This window comes from Podarcis erhardii, assembly GCF_964252035.2.
Source record: "Podarcis erhardii genome assembly, chromosome: 8".
Classification (NCBI taxonomy): Eukaryota; Metazoa; Chordata; class Lepidosauria; order Squamata; family Lacertidae; genus Podarcis; species Podarcis erhardii.
In genome coordinates, this window is record NC_138499.1 from 90,026,819 (window position 1) to 90,035,990 (window position 9,172).

The 9,172-nt window shown below is 41.8% G+C and overlaps 1 long non-coding RNA gene across 2 annotated transcripts in view; it reads right to left on the reverse strand.

The window, feature by feature from the left end:
* Nucleotides 1-9,172, reverse strand: part of LOC309347968 — a 41,740-nt gene that overhangs the window by 30,484 nt on the left and 2,084 nt on the right. The window contains exon 1 of one of the 2 annotated variants that reach the window (XR_014159090.1): nt 8,874-8,995. The exons of the other annotated variant lie outside the window; for it this stretch is intronic. This is a non-coding gene — a long non-coding RNA (uncharacterized lncRNA). Of the gene's footprint in view, nt 1-8,873; nt 8,996-9,172 lie in introns of those variants that run through there. 2 annotated transcript variants of the gene reach the window in all.

The following is a 9,172-nucleotide window of genomic DNA, read 5'->3' on the forward strand; positions in this document are numbered from 1 at the left end:
GAAAATTTCCAGAACCATTATGAATAACAATGGTGAGAGAGGACATCCTTGTCTCGTACCTTTTGATATTTTTAATTCTTCCGTAGTCATATTGTTTACAATCAGCTTTGCTCTTTGTTCGGTATATATCGCTTTTATTCCATTAAAAAATTCTTTCCCCACCTCCATGTGTTCTAAATTTTTTAACATAAAGTCCCAAGATATATTATCAAAGGCCTTTTCTGCATCCACAAATATTAACACTGCTTGTTTCTCATTCCTGGCTGTCAGATATTCTAACAAATTAACTATATTCCTTATATTATCCTTCATCTGTCTGCCAGGAAGGAAACCCGTTTGATCTTTATGTATAACTTCTTGTAGCACCTTTTTCAACCTCCTTGCTAAAATACTCGCAAAGATTTTATAGTCCGTATTTAACAATGATATAGGCCTGTAATTTTTAACTTGAGTCTATTTTCCTCATATTATTTTTTTTCTTTATTATTATACAAATGACTATAAGAATCCTTTCCTAATACCTTTTGGATTGACTATCTCTTCACCTTCCATAATGATTTTATTTATTGTATTCTGTTCCTTTCTTTTCTTAATTTGCCACGCCAGCCATTTTCCTGATAGGTTTCTACTTTCCAGGCAAGAGCAATACTTGGACTATTCAACTTAATATTTTTAACTAGCAAGTGCTGTACAAGATGCATGCAGCAACTGACTCCTCTCCCACATGCCTTCTCCTTCTGACAGCTACAAGACCTCGCAGTATGAATCATTTTCTTAGCATCTAAAATGAAATCAGCTGAAGGAAAGAATCTGTGAATGGCTGGGAAAGGGGAACTTTCTGCCTGCAGTGCTGCTAGCTCTATTTTCAGTTTGTGCCCTTCCTTTCTGACATGAATCCGCACAACTGATTAAACGGGATCTGTTTTAAAGCATTTCACACTCCTTGCCCTACTTCATTTGAGAGAACAGCAAATTATCCACAGGGTGCTCTGACTTGCCACAGACCCACTTGAAAACATTCAGTTGTTGAGGGGGGAGATGAAAAGCACTCTGGGATGCTGAATACCTGGCAGCTGCCGCTGTGTTCTGTGTATCGCGCCTTGCTCATTAATCATAACTTCTGCTTCAAAGGATCCCTGACAAAGCACAACAGCAAGAGTCAGGCAATTATCCCTTACTGCAGGTTTCTGGGGATGAGTCTCCAAGGTGATGTATGGTGCCATACTGATACTCCATCCTTGGAACATCCAACAGAAAGGAGACCCTTCTCTGCCAACGCTGTCACTACAGAGCAAGGTGTAGCCAATGTGGTCCCCTCCAGATGTTCCTGGATGCCAGCACTCATAATCCCTGACTGTTGGCCATGCTGGTTGGACTGGGAGCGGATGGAAGTTGTAACTCACCAACATCTGAGAGGGAGCCACATCAGGAGCAATGGGGCAATCACTGACAAACTAACCACATAGCAGCACCTGTGGTGGTGTAGACCCTCCAAATGTATTTCAGGAATTGGTCACGTGTTCAGTGCAATAACGTGACACAAGTTTTGGGCTATCCTCCTTCCTCCATCATCACTCTCTCTACAGTGTTCAAACTGTTTCTACCATGTTTATCTACATGAGGGATCTTCTTACCCCACAATCCACCTATATTTCCCACCCATTTCATGAGCGGGATCAGGAACATATATACAAAAGTGGAGTGTCTGACTACCAGGCCCTCTGAGTGGCTGTGGAAGACGGCTTAGTATTGGGGGTTAACCCACATGGCCACTGAGTAGAAAGTGGTCAGCTCTTAACAGGCTACTCTATTGTGTGCCTCACGCTCATAATAATCTACCATATTATTTTCCCTCTTTTGGAGCCATCCCATGAAATCAGTTGACCCTTCATGTTTAAATTGATTGGCACCCCATAAATTTGTAGCAAGCACTGCACACAAGAGCACAGACAGATGCAAAAAACAAAACAAAAATCTGGAACAAATGGTGGGAAATTTTAGATTCAGGAATGAAGCGAATGAATAGTTTTAAATATTTGGTTTGAAAATGTAGCCATTTTTGAGAGATGTGGTGGAAAACTACCACCAGTGACCCTCTGGATATTGTTGCTCCTCGGGAGAATAATCATTTTAACAGCATTGCTACTACAGATTGCTGCCTTTCTTAATTCAAGTAATACAGTCTCCAGCAGCCTCTTTAGAAAGAGGCTCCACATTTAACCTCTAACCCACAGCATGGGATTTTTAAAATTAACCATATAAGTCCATCTTTCTCCTCTCTTTCCCTCTTTTGTTTGATTTAGGAAATTGCTTTTTCTGTTGTCAAAAGTGGTACTGTTGCTTAATATAAATACTCATCTCATTTTCATCTTTGATTAACAAAATGTCCAAAGTTCATATGCACACAATAAAATCATAAGGTGAACAAGAATACCACAGAAAGTAACAATTTCCAACATATCAGCAAGATCCAACAGTCACAATAAAGTAAAAGCAACAGCAAACAACTATAAAACATTCTAAAATACCTGGGCAAATACCACCTCACCTGACACCGAAGACTTATGAAGGTGAGTGCCAAACAAACCACAAGCTATAAAAACCTCTCCATGGTCACCACTTACCTAACCTCAGATAGTGAAAAGAGCTGAAAGAGTTCTGATAAATATCATTTTGTACTCATGTAGTAGAAAATGGATCTTTGGATACCATTTTAAAAAAAACACTCAGAAACAGCCTCAGTCTTCTGCATAGTAGAAATTCAGATGACACATTTTGTTTCATCACCACATTTTTATAATTTGCTTATACAATGGAAATTGTAAGAGAGAGGAAAAAAATGAATGTGTAGAAAGAAAGAAAAAATCCTGAAGAGAGCAGGGGAAATAAACAGCAATAAACAGCAATATTAAGGAGAAAGAGCCTATATGAGGAAATGTCTGTTATTTGTTCATTCCAGAACTGGATAAACAAAGCCTATATCTCAGTGAATTAGTTCTATTGGCTACTACTTAAAGCTTTTCTTTTGGATGTTTGTTTTGTCATTAATGCTATCTCCCATAATTTTCTCAATTAGTCTGTTATAGCCAAAGGATCCCAACCCCATTGGTAGGTAATGCAAAGTTTAACACCAGCCAATAAGCATGCCAACTGAAGATCTGTGCTTCTAACTCCTGACCGTATCATGCACAGAAGACTTGTTCTCGGAATTTCAAAATTCATATCCTATAGTTTCTTGTATTATATTCAGTGGCCCAGAATGTTTTTATTTTAATGTACTTCCTACAAAGCAAGTGCTGGCAATATATTTTATTCATTCTATATGGGGGGAAGTACCATTGCCGTGGCCTAAAACCACAGAGCCTAGGGCTTGCTGATCAGAAGGTTAGCGGTTCAAATCCCTGCGACGGGGTGAGCTCCCGTTGTTCAGTCCCTGCTCCTGCCAACCTAGCAGTTCAAAAGCACGTCAAAGTGCAAGTAGATCAATAGGTACCGCTCCGGCGGGAAGGTAAATGGCATTTCCATGCGCTGCTCTGGTTTGCCAGAAGCAACTTAGTCATGCTGGTCACATGACCCGGAAGTTGTACGCCGGCTCCCTCGGCCAGTAAAGCGAGATGAGCACCGCAACCCCAGAGTTGTCCGCGACTGGACTTAACTGTCAGGGGTCCTTTACCTTTACCATTGGTCAGTTGTTCTGAAATTATTTTTCCTTCTTGCTGGTACTAATTAGAGTTACTTGTATGAATTTGAACAACCATTCCCATTCAGTTTGTTGCACTATAATATTAGGTTTTCAATAGACTCTTTCCCCATTTTTTCCTGTATGTCAGTTGCTCTCTCTTTAATTCAGATAGAATTAAAATTATTTTCTCTGATCAGTTGCAGCAATAGATTTTCAAATGGAGTTTAAAGTAATGGTGTCCATGGCAGATTTATAATCTGCAAGACCCTGTGCGAAACATTTTTGGGTGACCCTATTCATTTACCTTAATTAATGCAACTATGTGAAAATATGGGGTGCATGAGGAGATGACAGTAATAATATTTCTGTCTTTGCATGTATTTTCCCCTGCCCCTTGGGAACAATTCCTGCTGTGGTGTTTATAATAACAGCACCTCTGAAACTGGTGAACCAACCTCCACTGACTTTAATTGGGAAGCAGGAGAAATGAAGAGTGCAAACAACGCGAAAGATTCAAATACTATAATTCAGCAATGGCAATGCATTGTAATTATGTTTCAGATGTATTCTCTCAGTTAACAATGCATATTAATAACTTGTGGGGCCCTCAGCTTCAGGGGGCCCTAAAACTGCATTTTGCGCATACCCATGAATCCACCACTGCATGGTATTCCATTTTTTGTTAATAGTTGTCCTAAGAAAAAGATTTAGCACCTTCTGCGGAGTTTTCTTCAACAGGAACAGGAGTGCTCTAATAGCCAAGCCAGCTCCATCAAAACACCACAGATACCCAATCCACCCTATAATTACTCCGTATGATCAGAATCAATTGAGATTGCATCTTCATAAAACCAGGTTGCCTAAGCCTCTTGCTGGGGGCAGGATAGCTAGGATAAATAACAGATGTGATAGTGAACACCCCTGCTGTGTTCCCTGTGGGAAGGTTTACTTTAGCAGAGTTAAACAATCCCCTTTATAAGTTTATGCAGTGGTCTGAGTTCTACTAATAAAGATGCCTTCCTGGTTAAAAATCTCTTTAACCACCTTTTAAAGAATACACACACAAATCTGATTCATGTTAATATAAAACTATTTCACTCTCAGATTCATTCAGGTTTACAGAACTGTACCTGAAGCCAGGCTTAGGTTACATAACAAGCAAATAAACTACGGTAAACCAGGGGGAAGTTGGTCCTGAGGTGACTGCAAGTGAGCAGTTACCTTTCAAAACTACCAGCAACCGACAAACTGGTTGTCACAGCAACTGGTTAGAACATGGAGGCTGTTAGTCCTCTGTCAGAATGTTGCACTTGACTGCACCCTTACATCCCACATTCCCATATAAAAGTGCAAACAGCGTCAAGTCCACCAAAGTTCAAACTTGTTCGTGCTTCAGAGTCAATTACTCAGATAACTTTCATAAGTTTACCTCCAAATTGCATAACTTCAAAAACTTTCTAGGGAGACATCTATTCAAGACAGTTGGAACTTCTTGAACAAATCTAATGAGATTCAAGTGGTTGGTATCTTTAAAGACTTACTGTTGTGCATCATATTTAGAGCTCTGTGCACAGAATCCAATATGTGCCTCTAAGGAACAAAGCCCTGATGATTGCTATGAACATAGTATCCCACCACTCTGCTCAACCTGGGCATTAGAAGGTTTGTGTCTTGGTTAATCAGGGCAATGGGACGATATAGTCCCAGCTGAGTGGGATCTCTGTCTGGTTTGGCAATCACAGTTGGATGAGACTCTCTCCAAGAGTCTGGTAAGCCCCCACCCCAATTATGTTGTTAAACAAGACAGCAATATAAGAGGCTGATTTTTCTCCAAATATAAAAATTGTTTCCAAATCTGTTCCAAAGGGATTTAGCCATGTTATTGATTACTCTTGAATCTTGCTGCTTGGACTCATGAACTGTTGTGAAAAAGTCTCCGGGAGGAGAGCGGGGAGTGTTCGCGTGACACACCTACACACTGCAGCCAACACACTAATGTGTCGCAACACACGGTTTGGAAAGCTCTGATATAAAGGTGTCATGAGTTCGTTATGTGGTGGTCAGAGCCTCTTTTTGAGCAGCATGAGCTAAGGTCTGCCCATCCAGTACTGGATTAAGAAAGCTTTTTGAACCTATACACTTGTGTCTGCTTCCCTTTCTTTGGGATTTCTGGGCATTCCCCCAGGGAAAGAACTTGGCATAATTTTATGCAACATTATTCTATATTTCCATGCTGCCACAAGCCAAGGTCTCATGTCTGAGCCCCTCTATTAGCAATCCTGCACTTCCAACTCATCCTGCACTTCCAACACTTGCTGCCTTCCAGTTACTTGCAAGCTCCCTGCCCAACATTTTGAACTACAAAGCCATATTGCCATCCCTTGACATCCATTCCAGCCTTTTCCATGCCTAAGCCTGCCACGGACCATGTTGTCTACGTCTGACAGCTCCAATTTCTTGGAAGCCTCTAACTCCAGTAAATCTAATCATGTAGATTTAACTTCTCTCCTTATGGATCTTGTCAATTTTGTGCCCCCTTGGCTTGGCATACTATGCAATGGAAATGCCCACACTGCCCTAAATTTGATTGTAGATAAATAATCAGTTATGTAGGATATTGCAGTGCAGAGAGCTGCAACCGTCAGCCTAGCAATATATGATGATTTTCTTCTTATAATAAAGACACTTAAAAAAACCTTTTGCTTCCCAGATCTTTAAGGTGATTTCCAGGGCTTTTTTTCAGGGGGGGGGGGCGCAGAACATTTTGTGAATCTAAGTTTGGCCTCATTGAGAGACACTATTTCAATATGAGTAGGAAAATGAGAGTACCCCTAAATATTTTTTAAGGAAAAAAGCACTGATTCTTTATTTCCTTCCCTTTAACCAGGTGCTTGATCTGAAGGAGAGACAAAGGTCTCTGTTTGGTCCTGTTGCCTTATTCATCACGGTATTGATCTCATTAGAGGGACTGTGGCAATGGAATCCTTATTATCTGGAGAATCAGTGGTTGACAGAAAAACCACTGCTGGTATTCTTATGAAATTCCTCCTTCCCTGTGCTTCTTATTCCATCTATTTTTGAAGCTGGCCTCATGAGCAGGAAGGTCCCAAAGGACTAGGAGAGGAGAGGGAGGTTTTAAAAAGCTTGATGAATAGAATTACTTCCAATTGGGGAGGTCAGTTAAAAGAGGAACTTAGATAAATGAGCTTTTGTGAAATGTTTCTGAGCTGCTATTTACAGTGAATAACCTCCTCTCATTCAGGTAGGTCTGACACAGTCGAAATAAATAAATAAAATGTCCAGTAGCACCTTAGAGAGTTGGTCTCTAGTGCTACCTGTTAAGTTGTGGGCGAACATATCAGACGACACAGCGATTCTTCAAACAGCTCTTGTTTATTCAGAGGCAGAACAGAACTGAACTGAAGGGCTCAGTCAGTTTGCTAATATAGAGCTCCAGAACAACAGTTACTGTAGCAACTTTCTAAAACTATCCAATCACTGAACGTCACTTCCGATCCTTCATTTGCATAACTATCTACAGTATCCCCCTGCTAGCCCAGGGTGAGAACTTCAATACATAACACTACCGGACAATTTATTTATTTATTTCAACCTCCTCTCATGTTTATCTTGCATTTTTTCTGTTTTAAAACACCCAGTTGCTACAGTGCCGCTGCAGGACATATTTGTTCACGTAGAGACAAACTAGGAGCCATGTCAAATACTTCTTTGTCCATGGCATGTTTGTCCCTGACATATATCTCTTGAATGTAAAAAAATAAAAAATAAAAATTGCAAGACAATTGCTATTTCTTCCTCTTGTCTGAAGTCAGTTTCATGCGGGCCATGTGTATTGCTGTTCTAAGGGTACCCTCACCGAGGCTGCCAGGAACTGTATTCCTAAAATGCTTCAATAGTGCTGAACCAATCATAAGTAGTTAAGGGACTATCAGACTCTGGTATGTGATCAGGGTAGAGGGGGGTTGTGTGATCCACACCCTCTCCACTCCCCTATCCCACTTGTAACATGGGAAACCTCATAATCGGATTTTGATTTGAGACTTTGCAGGACTTGTGCTTGTGTAGCCAAACTGCACAAGGCAGCCACAAGTGAGTGGTATCAGAAGACTTAGGGTAGTCCTGAGGTTTGAAAATGGCAACAAATCTGCCAGCGGGGTGGGGGGAACCGAGGGAACCAATAAACCTCAAAACAGCACCAAAACAACTCAACAGCAGGGGATATCATGTGGCTGGAAGGTGAAGATGAGCAGTGGGTGAAACGGAATGGCTGGAACGGGACAGAGAGCGCATAGGTACATAAAGGGAAAGAACCTTGCGTGGCTGAGAAACAAGTTGAAATATACTCAGAGTCGCAAAGTGATTTCATGCTCTTTATTCAGCTCACGGTGGTGAGGAGGAATGAATGAAAGTCCCCTCAAAGTATCTGCTTTATATACATTATTTACACAATGGGCTGCACATGATTGGCTAATTCTGGAATTCTACTGTAAGCCAATCAGGTTGTGGATTCACTGCAATCTGGAGCATGATTGGGTGGTTCCTGCCAACCAATCATACTGCTGCATTGTTCTAGGACCAATCAGACTGCTGCATTCTGAATCCTATTGTTCTAGGACCAATCAGACTGCTGCCTTTTGGATCCTATTGTTCTAGGACCAATCAGACTGCTGCAGTTTGGATCCTATTCGACTCAGTACATAACACAAGTCCTAAATGTCCCCGGGGATGCAAGTGAGAACTGCCCCAAGGAATCAATGGAGAAATTAATTTCTTTCCATGGAGTTGTGACTGGGCAACAGTCTGCACCTTCCTCAAAACACAATTTCCTGCTACGTCCAACAGTCCTTATTTAGTGTGAACATTTAAAAAACAACCATGCTAATGCACATTCGAAAGCAAATGTAGCTCATTGTCCTCAAATTCATAGAATCATAGAAATCTAGAGTTGGAAGGGATGCCAAGGGTCATGTAGTCCAACCCCTGCAATGCAGTTATCTCAGCACGGAGTCCCTCATCCGATTTTGGTTGCGGGGTGTGAGGGGAGGGAGAGAGAATCTGCCGCCGGTTCCCCGCCCAAAATCACGGCTTTCACTTTTCCCTCTTTCTATGCACAACTATTTCCCCGACTATGAGCAGGCGGGGCATGCAGGGGGCGGGTAAATGTAGTCACAAGCAGCATCCACATCGAAGGGATGGTCACTCTGTACCCCACCCCTCCTGCGTCTATGGCCCCGCCAGCAACCGCTTACTCAACTCAGGGGAAAGCTCGCCTGCCATTTTGAAAGCGGGCAGTTCCCCAGAGGCGGAGTCGCGGGCGAGGATGACGCAAGCCCCGTGGGTGACGCATCCGCCAATGGCTAAGCGGCAATGGAATCGAGACCATAGATATAGGAAGGGGGAGAAGCCTGAAAGGAATAGTCAAACAGCAGGACCTTAGAACAAGCTCTCAGCTTTGCTTTGTTTCTGGAG